The following is a 14592-nucleotide window of genomic DNA, read 5'->3' as shown; positions in this document are numbered from 1 at the left end:
GGCTCTGTTCACCTAATAATATGTGTTGTTAAAGCCAAGCTGCCTGGGTCAAGTGAAAATATACATGTTGGTACTGAAAGGAAGATAATATCACACTTTTGGACACTGAGTTAAGCCAGCAGTAACCCACACAAACGAACACGTCCTGGGAGCAGACGCCCACAACAGATCAGCACCATGAACTCTATTAATGGCTCTATCAATTCTGTCATTGAATTTACCATTTACACATGCTCAGCTCCTCCATTTAATTAGTTAAATTGTTTCCATAGTGAATAATAATAATGTTGATCAGGATAAATGCTGTAGATTGTCCAGTTATTCAAATGTGTTTTCTCATCTGGTTTTCACAAGCTGCATTGGCCAAGGGACAGTCCCAGATGGAGTGTCTTCCATAACTGCAGAGTAGATCAGTGGCTCAAGGTGCACCAAAGGGTTGGGTTTCATCGTGAACCCCGTGTTCTCAACAACTGAGCTACACCGTACAAATGTTCGGCTCAACATGGTAGAATATGCTTCTTGGAAATAGTTTTTTGGATGGCTGGTTTCTCCACATAAAAAGCACAATTCCTTTCCATAATATCTGACTATTCATTGACTTTTTTATCATTGAGGATGTGTAATAAACGGAAAAGTTTATCACAATTCACAATCATACGTATAGCCTCAAAGTTCACAATGTAGTAGATCATCTGCTTTTTACACATTGGAATGATCTGTGTCTTTATGGAAATAATTTAATAACTTACCATCTGGCTATATTTTATCACATATGGTACACTTAAATAGTTAAGCAATATTAGTCACCTGTTTTCTATTAGGCTTGTATTACTTATTATACAAAATATGTTACATAGATCATACTTTGTTTTGACTATTGAAAAACTATGCTTACTATGTTTACTGTTGTAATTTAGTAATTCCATGAGAGTTCCAGAACCCCTTGGGAATTCCTCATATTGACATGACATCCCAAATTGCCAGAATCTACATTTGGATACCTATTTATAATTTTGCTTAAAAAATATGTTGAAACTCAAACAATTATCCCTTTGGCTGTTCATCAGAGGAGTCTCAGGAGACTAAACATTTGTATTCTAAGGCTGGGATGATTTACCATTTGAAAGAAATGTAAGCAGGCCCTGGTCGGGTAGTTCAGTTGGGTTGAACATTGTCCCAATATACCAAAGTTGAGGGTTCCATTCCTGGTCAAGGTACATACAAGATTCAACCAATGAATGCTTAAATAAGTGGAACAACAAATCAATGATTCTCTCAAATCAAGAAAATTTATGTACACAGACTTTTAGTGAAACAATCAAATGCCTCTTTAACATCTACAACATGCGAGGAGCTATATTATTATCTACATAAATAAATAGTTGAAAGATCTATCATAAGACTCCCTTGAGTCACAATACCATCTTTCAGCAGAATCCAATGAAAAGCCATTTTGCTTTAAAGCATTGCTCCAAGAAAATTATTCAAGAAATTCCTCTTAAGGCACCGGTCAGATCATTGTTATGCTCTAGTTTCTGACTCTGAGTCTGTTTTTGATCATTCCTAATGAAAAAACGAGTATGGATGATTACTAATCTGCACAGACTTTGGATTGGCGGGAATACCATTATCGGGTAACTTGTAACCCTTCTGATTTTCCATGAGTCCATCTCAAATCATTTCCTCAAAGCTTTCTGAAAATCAATCGTGTGGAAAGGTCCATCTCCTACTTCCTTATTTCTCCTACTTTATACAACACAATAAAAATCCCTAGCCTTATTGTATAAAGCAAACACAAGAAGACTCTGAGAAACAAAGAAAAGAAGGAAGAACAGGCAGGGCATTGGGACCCAAGGAATGACATGATAACATGTTCCCTGGGTTTTCTTTTTACCTCGCTGGCAACCCAGTAATGCAAATGAACACAAGCCAAAAATAGAAGGCGCCCTAGTGAGACACACACTTAGACAATAACTGCTCTGGTCCAGACAAACACCACAGAAAAAATTGGCGGCCTAACGCCCATCTGCACTAGCAAAGGTAGAATGGAAAGCCTAAATATCCACTCCACCTGAGAGTAATAAGTTGTCCCTCCCTCCACCTGCTGGGGTCGTATCACAGAAGCCTAATGGAGACTTAGGATTTTAGCCTGCTGCTACAGATAGGGGACCCACCCCCTCCATGGCATCAGTAGAGGGGTGTGGGAGCAGTGAGGAGGCATTCCTAGGCCTTCTCGCCAGGAGGATATGAGTGGAGGCCTCATCGGGAGCTGGACATCCCACATTTGTCCGGCAGTACAGATGAACCCTTTCCTTACATCATTAGGCTGAGTAGGAAACCTAGATTTCTATTCTAACCAGGCAATAAAGAGACTGCACTGATTCCCTGTCTCCTTCTATCTCTGCCAGAGTAATGTCAAAAAGAAGTCAGCTAAAACAGAGGTTAGATAAGATCCAGAATTTCATAATATAGACCAGAAATTTGCCAGTTTCAATCACAAGTTGCTTGTTACACCAAGAAGATCTCAAACCTAGAAAGAAAAAAAAAACAATAATCAATAAAGGAACATACTGAAAACATAGAGGTGTTAGAATTATCTGACAAGACTCAAAACCTACCATCCTAAAATCACTTCAAAAAGCAATTATGAACATGTTTAAACCAGTTAAAAGTATAAATACGCATGAACACCAATTCAAAAGAACCTATGCACCCAATGTTCATACAGCACAATTTACAGTAGCCAAGTGCTGGAAGCAACCTAAGTGCCCATCAGTAAATGAGTGGATCAAAAAACTGGTACATTTACACAATGGGATACTATGCAGCAGAAAGGAAGAAGGAGCTCCTACCCTTCACATTAGCATGCATGGAACTGGAGAGCATTATTCACCAGGCAGTGAAAGACAAATATCATATGATCTCACCTATAAGTGGAACCTAACAAACAAAATGAACAAGGGAGCAAATAGAACCAGAGACATAGAAATAAAGAACAAATTGACAGTGACCAGAAGGGAGGGGAGAGAGGGATAATGGGACAAAGAAGGGGAAAGGTCGTCAAGGAACATATCTAAAGGGCCCATGGACAAAGACAACAAGGGGAAGGGTGAGGATTGAATGTGGAAGGTGGGGTTGGGTAGGGTGTGGAAGAGTAATGGGGGGAAATGGGGGTAACTGTAATTGAACAACAATAAAATTTTTTTAATAAAATAAAAACATAAGTGCTCAACAAAGAAATCACAGAAAATGAATTTTAAAGAGATTTTCAAAGCAAATGGTGCCCTGGCCAGGTAGTTTGGTTGGTTAGAGGATGCACCCAGGCTGTGGGTTCGATCTCCAGTCAGGGTGCATACGAGAAGCAACCAGTGAATGCATATATAAGTGGAACAACAAATCAATGTTTCTCTCTTTCTCTCCTCTCTAAAAATCTATTTAAATTTTTTAAAAAATAACAAGCAGGAATTTTAGAACAGAAATCTATAATAAAGGCTGAACTAAAGAAACTCCGTGGATGGCTCAAGACCAATGAAGAGGGAAGATGAAAGAACCAGTGAGCTTGAAGGTCGAAAATAGAAATTAGCAAACCTGAACAACAGAGAGAAACTAGACAAAAAGAAAAACCGAGCAGAAACGCAGGGACCTGTGGGACTATGACAAAAGCTCTAACGTTTGTGTCTTCAGGGTCCCAGAAGGCGAGGGTAAAGAGGAAGGAGCTAAAAAATGTACTCAAAGAAATATGGCAGGAAGATCCTCAAATTTGGCAAAAGAAGTAAACCTACATATTCTTTCAAAAGCTGAATGAAACACAAACACAATAACCCCGAAGAAGCCCACACCAAGACACACCGTATTCAAACTTTTAAAAAGAAACATCTTGAGAACAGTGAATGAAAAACCTCACATCTGTAGAGAAATCGTCAGCATTAGACCTACTTTGTACATCAAACCTTACTTATCTGACTCAGGGGTGCTCTCCGTGTCCAGACCCGAAGAAAGCCCCCCTAAACAAAGGGAAAAGTTTTTCACCTGCTTATTGAAAAGGCACAGAAACTTTAAATATTTTATGCATCACTGTAAAATTGATTGTATACATTTATGTTTCAATTAAGAATAACATTTTTAAATGTTGGTTTGATCACTCTTAGTTAATCCTTTATTCGATCCACGAAGTGTAATGCTAAATAGCCCTTACTGATACTGCTACAGATGGCTTCCCACATAACTCTTTTGATCTATGGCACATTACAAATTCTGAGACCCAGAGTGGCCAAACAAGTTAAATCTTAAACAGTGCGTTCCCAAATGTCAGGATTCAACACCTGTTCCATAGATTTAAAAAATACAATTAAAAAACACACAAAATATTAGCACAATTTAATTCAGGTTTGAAGTAATATAATTTATTTCTTTCTAATTTTTCCTGCTATCTTTAAAGCACACATTTGAATTTTGTAAAGAAAAAACTATTAAATTATTTTCAAATTTGATAAATATGTTTCCCATTCTCAGACTCAGAGTCCAGTGTACAAAACATGTGATGTGTAAGTAAGTATTTGGCAGTGCAGGATATGATTTGGGGAAATCTGCCTACATTATGATAATCTACTTAGGGTGACTCCTCTTCTTCACGGAGACTCAACTCTTTATTCTTTAATTTGTTCTTTCAAATCGTCTTCCATCTGTTATTTGTGTGCCCTTCTAATACCATTTTGCCTGATGATACTGTGTTTTGTCTGTGTTTCCTGTAATACGGTCCTAATATTTACTATCTCTCACAAACATATGTGTGGATGTGTGGGGGTGTCTGTGTGTATTTGTGTTTGTGATTGTGTACATGTATATGTATGACCATATGTGTACTTGTGTGGTTACATCTATGTATATGCCTATGTGTGTGTGTGTGGTTAGGTGTGCATACAGATCATGTATGTGTTTGTGTGTTTATATGTGAATATTGCTCTTTATTTGTCTCTCCATCTGCCTACCTTTAAACTTTTATTACTTATCTACCTACCCAGTTACATTCCTCTTATCTACCTGTAGTCCAAAGCAAAAATCACTTCATCCCTTTTAGAATATTCTTTCACTTAAAACATTCGAATGACAACCTAGACAAAAATATATGTTCAGCACCTAAAAATGTGTGAGTGACAATGCCAGTGACTGGGATTACAAAGTTAAAAAAGGAAAATTTCATAAAGAGCAGGGTGACAGCCAAGGACAGGGTGGGGGGCAGAGGGTGGAGGGATTGAGCAAAAGGAAAAGGGACTCATGGACATGGACAACAGTGTGGTGATTGTGTGGGAGGCAGGTAGAAAAGGGGTGAATTGTACTGGAATAAATAAATAAATAAAAAGTAAATGGAAAAAAGTACAGTTTCTGCACTTAAAAAACTTCTCTTAACAGTTTTTAGAAAATCAAGATTATGGATAGGTAACTAAAATGTAACTTACTTTCATCATTGAACTAAAATTATATAATCCTACCTGAAATTTTTCAACATTTCATTGAATGAAAGCTTAATGTCCCTAGTTTTGTATGCTGAACACTAATAACCTCACTCAGGTGTTCTTTCCAGCGCTCCTGCCGATGTCCTGACATCCAGCTGGTTCTCGGACCTGAGTAATTCACCATTCCATAAACACCCGCTCCTCCTCTGCCTCAAACGTTAAACACGCTCTTTCTTTGGGGCTACCTCTTCCCCTCTTCCAGTTCCACAGCACTGAATCTGAACCACTTTCCAAACCAGCACAGATTCTGTAGTAACTTACAACTCCTCCTCTGCAGCCTTTCTTTAGACTGTATCTCTCTCGCAGCAACTTGCATCATCTACATAAACAGTCAACAATATACAGGTAGTGGGTCAGCAATGTGCCCATTACTGTGTTAGGCACTAGGGATACAGCCACTAACAAAAGAGACAAAAAAAAAAAAAAAAACCTCCCACAGGGCGTTTAGGGCCAGCAGTCAAGGTGGACTTTTAACAAATTGTTTAAAATGAGTACATAATGAAGGGCGAGTATGTGGAATTACCCACAGAACACTGTGGGAGCATGGAGTAAGCGGGTGGGTATCATTTATGTGGAGGAGCATTGCTGGATGGCAGATAGACCTCCAGAGTGACCTGCGCACGTACGAGACATTCAAATATTTACTAAATAGCTAAATAGTTTTAAAAATACTTAAAACATTTGTTCAGTTCATAGTCGTAAGTGAAAAGCGTAGTTGTACAAGTAGGCTGCTTTTCATTCGTTTTTTTAAACCATATTATGGCAAGCAGATAATAAGGTTCTAATAGAATGTTACCACATCTTCTTTATTTCAGTCACGTGGATGTTCTTAGTATACCATACAAACCACTGAGAAATCAAACTGTGATTTTTGATGATAACCACAATTGCTGTTTTGTGACTTCAGGAGTAAAATAACAGATTCTCAGATTCTCTAAATAACAGATTCTCAGGGAATAAAAAAGCTTGACAAGTGTACTTAAAGCATTGAAATTGTTCTGGGATTAGAATAAGTCACACTAATTAAACAAACATCACCAACTCACCAGTGCCTGAGTACCCAATAGACCAGAAATCTCTCTGGACTCAATCTCAACCAAAAGATCATCCATGGAAAAGCGCTGCTACTTGGAGACTGCATCAGATACCACCATTTCTGAAAATACACTTCAAGTTCAAGTTCATTATATTGCATTTCGTATTTGCCTTAATATTAACACAGAAGAAAATCTGGTTCAAGCATTCGTCTTCTTTAAAGATTTCATACAATCACTGCCTGAATGTAATGAAAGTGTTTTTTTAGGCTCAACTAATAGTGACAATATACTAGCAGATGGGTAGAAAACATTAATCACCAGACTAGTAATAATTCGATTTCCTGAATCCAATGATTTAAACTATGGATGTATTCACTGATAAATTAGGTGTGAAGTGAAGAACATGAAGTCTTAGAGAATAATTACTTCCAAGGCCTGAGTTACTATGTGGCTTCAGGCAAATATGGGCTTTCGCCCGCTTCCCCGATCTCTTCTATTATTTCCATGTGTTCTGTTGAACAATTAAAACACTGGATCTGTACCCTACCCAACAGATTCTATTGCTTTGCCTCAAAGGCCCTTTTCCTCAGTATTTTAAAATTATTGAAGAGAAAAGAATTTTGATGGGAAATGAAATCAAAAAGGAACTTTTGATTGCATGTTACCTAAGTAAGATTCTTGAAGTATTTGAGGCAAGAGATTTGTCTTTTTAAATTTTTTTATGATTTAAGAATTTATGATTTTGAAAAAATGGTAAAAAGAAGATATTCAGTAAAGGAAATTACAAAACATATGGGAAAATATCTCATTATCTATAAGTTACTCTTATTACCTTACCATGGATGGCATTTCAGATATATATCTACACTACTATGTATAGATAGATAGAAGAATATAAAAATAGAAGGCTGCATGAATGAATAGCAGATGGATGGATGGGTACATGGTTGGATGGACAGATACAATTTTTTAAAACCTAGAATATATTACATTTGTCATTATAGTGAAAAATTAAACTTTAATTATATAATATTTAAATTAACAGCAACTTCGTAGCAATTTTATTTCATTGGACATCTTCCATCGTGGAAATACCAGTGCTTTATCCTCATTAAAAGACACTGAGAACAAGTATTTGACTCTTATGCTTGCAGTGCTTCTGCTAACACTGTCGTCCACGAGTTTGCTGCTTGCTTCTTAGGGTCTCAGTGGTTTCGACATTGAATCTTATGTAGGGCCAAAGGCAGTGAGGCAATACATTTCTAGCCTGCAGTCTATTTACCCAATAGCTAGTCTGAAAAACATGCTGAGTGGTCTATTGAATATTCTATCATGGTGCACTCTTGGTGGTACCATTTTGAGGGCTTGGTCCTTCAACATGGGATATATACTTTGAGACAGCATACGACGTACTTCTGCATATCATACGACATTATTCTGCATATCAATCAAAACTCATTGCTCTCAGGATTTCTCTAGGCTTAAACCAAAAGACCCTTTCATAAGCCATTTCTTCCCTTCATCCAACTTTGTCTTCAACGTGTGGAGAAAATATCAAGGAAAATGCTTGTGCTAGGGAATATAATGGCCACAACACTGAGCTGGGATCTGAGACTACCACCTGGTCATTTTGAACTTATCGTGTAACTGAGTCAACAGGAAAAGAAGCAGGTCACCGTATTGGCCGAGGCTTTAGTCCTGATTGTCTTGGAAAGTAGGCTGTGGCCAGAAACGGAACACAAAGAAGCGTGTCAGAAGACCTCAGATATCCTATTTTGTGTTTACTTTATTCAGTTTATCTTAAGTAATTTCAAATCTACACAAAATGCTACAATACACATTAATCTATATTTATCAATTATTAATACTTTGCCACACTTAATTATCTTTGCACAGATGATAAATAGATGATAATTACACAATAGGTTAGAGATAGGTAGGTAGATAGATGTTCTGCTAAATCACCTGGAAGTTGCAGACCTCATTGCCCCCAGAACACTACATACTTCAGCATGTATCACCTAAGAACTAGAACATTGTCCTACATAAGCATAATGCATCATCATCCCTAATGTATCCCCCACATTCAGATGTTTCAATTGTCCCCAAAATAAAACAATAGAAGAGTAAATAGCCTTAAGCTGTGAACCTACTGTATTCTACACCTGAAGAAAAGCAGGCGAGGCTGGGAGTAGACTCCTACGAGGTCACAGAAATGTATCTCTGGATCCCCAGTGCAGGGCAAGATCTTAAAACAAAAAATGTGGTCTCTTCTCTCATGCAACAACATTATACGTTTAACATATCAAGTCACGGAAATGAGAGCAAATTAAGTTTCCCATCCTGCTGGTGATTCCTGTCTTACTTCCTCTCCTGTCCCTAGGCTCACCACTTTTTAAAACCCATAGAAGCAGAAAGCAACCAGAAAGGTTTTTTTCAGGTTCCTTTCACAGGTGGGAGGTGGGAGCAGTGCCAATCAAACGCCTATATTCATGCAGTGAACTTGGCTCACTGTCTCCACAGAACACTTACTTCATATGACCCTGAAGGGGTAACTTCCTGACTGCCACAGGATTCTGGTCACACAGCACATCCGTGAATCCATCTTGTTCATGTGCATTTCTGTTGAATTTATGGCCATGGAGAATTTTATGTTCTGCTTGATCCTACCTAAGACTTTTCAGTTTTCCTTTCCATACTTCATGTATTATCATTATGGGTCTGTCACAGAAAATACAACATTGAAGCATAAACTGTTTGTAATGTACTCACTGGAAGTAATTACCAGGACCACTGCGTGTGGTTGTGTAGTTTCTTTAAAGCACAAGAGGGCCTAGCCTGAGAGTGAGCAGGGGCAAAAATCAAGCCTGATGTTTGACACCACATTGCTTGTCAGGCAAGGAGCTGCAGGCACCTATAGGACAAGACACCTTTTTTCTGATTCACACAGAGGAATTGTTTACCAAGATATACATGATCAATGTGTACTCGGTGAGACAGGACACCTTTCCTCTAATTCACACAATGACAGCCTATGGGCCGACAATATCTTTGGTCATTTTATTCATTTAAAAAACCATTCCTGAGGACTCTGGAAAGGTAGTGGTAGAGTTTTTCAACCCCCACCTAGTATAGACAGAGAAACTAAATGGCAAAACCCAAACCCCAAATGATAAATGGGTAATTCAATGAGAAGCTATAATGATTCTAAACATGTACACATTTAACAAGAGAGCTTCATATTATACAAAGCAAAAAATCACAGTGCTGAGTGCGCAATTACAATTGGAGACTTCAACACTCCTCTCTCAGGAACCGATTACATATGTAGGCAAGAAATTGAACTAATTGACATTAGGTCACCCCACCCAACAGCAAAATACACATCCTTTTCAAGTGCATGCAAAATAATCACCAAGATAGACTGTACTTCCTGCAAAAAAGAAGAAAAGAAAAATGCAACTAATTTCTAAAAACTGGAATCATACAAAGCATGTGCTCTGATTACACTGGAATTAATGTTTAAATTAACAATAGAAAAGTCTTAAGAAGTACAAACTGACAGTTACAAAATAGTCATGGTATGTAAATTGCAGCTTAGGGAATGGAGTTAATAATATTGTGATAACCATGTATGGTGTGTGATGGGAACTACAGTTAAGGGGCTCACTTCAAAAGTTATTAAATTAATTATGGGAAACAACAGGGCTTCAGTCAGGCCCTGTTCCTTACATATCCCCTGTGGCCCATTTTTTCTGAGTTTCCTAGAAGAACTGGCCTTCCTTGTATATTCCTCTCTTCCTCAATTACCTGTAAATCGCCCATTCTCACTTCTGAAAGCTAATACCCAATCCTCCTCTTTTTTTCCTTTGTCCAAAATGTTTTATACACCTAATGATGAAGACTGATGCTTACATATGCACAAGAATTATTTATGCTAGAGGAGTAAGATAAAACATGATTAATAGGCAGAGTAAATGCATCCTGTCTTCACATGGAAAGTTTAAGTCAGAGGCGTAATTTAATTGTGATATAAAAGTAAGTGTTAAAAAGAAAGTAAGTGTTATAAGAGAACTACTGTTTTAGTAAGGTACTATTTTCCTTATAATGGATGAAGATAATATTCATTTTTTATTTCACAGCAAAGTAACATATAAAAAATCATATCATAAAAGCGATATTAGACAAAGGCTACATAATTCTTATTCTTATATTATTTATTCATTTGTGCAGGCCCTTTTTCCCCTCCTTTAAACATTTACTAAACAGAGCTGTTGTGCTTATAATTGATTTTGCTGTCTCAGCCACATTAGGCTGAAATGCTTTTTGGCTTTCATCTAAATGAACAATTTTCTCATTAGACACACTGGGTTTGCAGTTGGGTCAATAAAAGCTTTACTGTGTCCTTTCTCTTTCCCCTCAGAGCTCACAAAAGAGACCTAAATTCCATTCATCTTTTCACTTGCCACATTGGAATCTTTAGCAATGCAATTATGGCTTGAATGAAGAAACATAGCAAGAAATTGGCAAAGAAACCAACAGGAATTCTCTGTTTCCTACTTGCACCCCTGAAGATCAGTTACTTCTGGGCGTGCATGTAAACTTGCCTACTTTAACCATTTGTCTTTGCTATCCTTTGGGAGTGAATATACATCATTATCAAAGGTTTAGTGTATTCCTACTGAATCTCCTGTGGCTAACTCTAAAGGTATTTGCAGGGAATCTAAGTTGATTGGATCCTGGTATTTAAATTTAACATATGTTGAATGGATTAAACCAAGGAGTTTTCTTCCCAACTTTGAGTGGTGTCATTCAAAATCACCAAGTATTAAAAAGTCTGAATTCTTAATATTCATAATCCTTTATAAAAATTGTTTTTGACAGCATTAAAATAAAAAGAGAACCGACAGTATGGGAAAACATATTTGCCAATGATACCTCAGACAAGGGCTTGATCTCCAAAATATATAAAGAACTCACACGACTCCACTCCAGGAAGACAAACCACCCAATTAAAAAGTGAGCAAAGGACTTGAACAGACACTTCTCCAAGGAAGACATACAGAAGGCCCAAAGACATGAAAAGATGCTCAGCATCACTAGCCATCAGAAAGATGCAAATTAAAACCACAATGAGGTACCATCTCATACCAGTCAGAATGGCCACCATAAACAAATCCACAAACAAATGTTGGAGAGGATGTGGAGAAAAGGGAACCCTAGTATATTGTTGGTGGGAATGCAGACTGGTGCGGCCACTGTGGAAAACAGTATGGAATTTCCTCAGAAAACTAAAAATGGAACTGCCCTTTGACCCAGCAATTCCACTGTTGGGATTATAGCCTAAGAACCCTGAAACACCAATTCAAAAGAACCTATGCACCCCAATGTTCACAGCAGCACAATTTACAATAGCCAAGTACTGGAAGCAACCTAAGTGCCCATCAGCAAATGAGTGGATCCAAAAACTATGGTACATTTAAACAATGGAATTCTATGCAGCAGAGAGAAAGAAGGAGCTCCTACCCTTTGCAACAGCATGGATGGAACTGGAGAGCATTATGCTAAGTGAAATAAGCCAAGCGCTGAGGGACAAATACCATATGATCTCACCTTTAACTGGAACATAATCAACAAGAGAAAAAAGGAAACAAAATATAACCAGAGACATTGAAGTTAAGAACAATCTAACAATAGCCAGAGGGGAGTGGGGAGGGGACAGTGGGGAAAGGGGTTTTCAGGAACTACTATAAAGGACACAGGGACAAAATCAAGGGGGAGGGTGGGGGTGGGGGGAAGGCGGGTTCAACTAGGGTGGGGTGGAGGGATGGGGAGAAAATGCAGACAACTGTAACTGAATAACAATAAAATTTTTTAAAAAAATTGTTTTTGAGATACCTACCCTTATTTTACAGTCTGTGATATAAGAACCATAACATACGTCATCATTTTTATCTGACACATGTAAGCTGAAAATAACCAGTCCTAAACTCTCAGCAATGAATGAAAAACATGCTGTGGAATGAATATAACTACAAAAACATTGGTAGTTCCTAAAAAGAACGTGTGGCTGTTGTGTCACAAAGTCCAACGGTGACTCCACAGCTCGAGGGCTAGCAGATTCTCCATCCCACTCCACTTCACTCCACTGAACTGCCGAGGCCACGCTGAGTCCCTTCTGAGATGGGCAATGCTCTTCAGCTCATAGATTTATTGAATCTTATCAGATGCTTTCTCTGCACAAGACATGGGTAAAATATAGATTTATTTTCTCTGTTCCAAGTTCCTTTTAAAATTTTTTCTAGTGCCATAAATAATGAAAAAGCCCTGGAATATTCAACAGAGAGAAAGAAGAAAGAACCAGTTAGAAGAATGGCAGGGAAATGTAGAAACAAATATAAAAATTTAATTCATTAATGGGAGAAAGATGATAGTGGCGTTTAATGATCAATATACAAACACATGCTCAGAAACAAATGGAAGTAACAAAAAACTAAATTAGTTTATTAATTCAGCAATTGTTTATTGTAGAGCTATTCTATATCAAGTGCCGCTCTAAGTTCTAGGATATAACAATACAACAATTAATGAACAAAACAGTCTCATGCCCCTGACTCCATGCCCCTTACACGACAATGAGGAAAGTCAGACAGTAAACAAAAATGAGCAACTATTCAGCATGCCAGATACTGACATGCATCACAGCAGGGGGGGCACATAGAGGAAATGGGCGGGGCTGGTAGAGATTGGCGCTGAACTGCATGCTTTGGTGCTCATTGAGGAAAACACCTGACTGAGTTTATGCCTAAATATTTATTAGAGGTTGAAAAATGGCACTTGGTATAAATTTTATCATATGTGTCAGTGTAATGTACCAACATTGGATTATATCCATGAAAAATGAAAAATACAAAGAGGAAAATGTGGAACTCTTGGCTGAGAGGTAAAATTTAATATTCCACTTCTACCATATCTAGGACTATAAGATTGCTAATATGAATTAAAATCCCCCCAAAAAGACAATGCATGTTAGGGTGAAAATTATAGCCCAATGAATATTAATTTCATATTTAGTAAACATGTGGAGGTTATATTAATGGATGGGCAATGAAACAAACATAATACGTATGATAAAGACAAATAGTTTCTGTAAAAAAAGAAAAAGTATGCGTAAGCTATGTAAATTCATTCAGAAAGAACTGAACACATGAGTGGGGAGAAATCACTGAAGAGGACTTAGATCTATAATATGATTCCATAGGAAAGATAACATTACAATGAGAAGATGTAAAAGGGAAATATTTTTTCAGATTAAGAGTTGACTTGGAAACATACTGAGGGGAGAAGCAAGATAGAGTTTTCTTATGAAATAAATAACTAAACGTGAAAGACCCTGAAGCTTGTACAGCTAAGGAAGACAAAGGGTGCAGCACAGTCCCCATGCAGTCAGGGCACATCGCTCTTCTAGGAAGTGAAGTGTCAAGTGCATGGAAATAAAGCCATCAGTTCATAATGAGTCACAGTTATTGAGTACCTCCTGTATGCAGGGCAGTATACTGAGTATGAAATTACAAAGATATTTTTAAAATAGTGCCCCTGTATCGATATAGTCATCAGTCAGGTGGTTAGGACTACAGTGTAAAGAAAGAACTATAATGGCAAGTGCTGAGCACATAATATAGGATGCCTTGAAAACATATGGCAGGCGGGGTGGGGAGAGATGGTTCTCACACCAGACACTGCTTCAGTTCAAAGGCCATGCGTCTCTTATAGGAGCAGCTGAAAGTGCACAGGGAGGGCGAGTCCAAGGACATTCTATTAAAAGACAATGGCTTCAAAAATGGGACAGATTTTTAGAAAGAAGAAATATTCGCACAGCCCACATTAGTTCTCTGAGACCCTACTGTGTGCCAGGAACTCTGCCAAGTTCGTGAGATTTACAAAGACGAATGAGACAGTATTCTAACTTTGAAGAAGCTCATCAGACTAGGAGGGCAAAAAGAGAACAGTACAACTATTACCACGGCTAATTGCCATAAGCA

The 14592-nt window shown here is 37.8% G+C and overlaps 1 pseudogene; it reads right to left on the bottom strand.

Annotated features, from left to right (window-relative positions):
* LOC112310181 (elongation factor 1-beta pseudogene) overlaps positions 1 to 14592 on the bottom strand; it is a 66506-nt pseudogene that overhangs the window by 44720 nt on the left and 7194 nt on the right.

The sequence above is a fragment of the Desmodus rotundus genome, chromosome 13 (genome assembly GCF_022682495.2).
Source record: "Desmodus rotundus isolate HL8 chromosome 13, HLdesRot8A.1, whole genome shotgun sequence".
NCBI lineage: Eukaryota > Metazoa > Chordata > Mammalia > Chiroptera > Phyllostomidae > Desmodus > Desmodus rotundus.
This window is presented reverse-complemented; position numbering and strand designations above follow the sequence as displayed.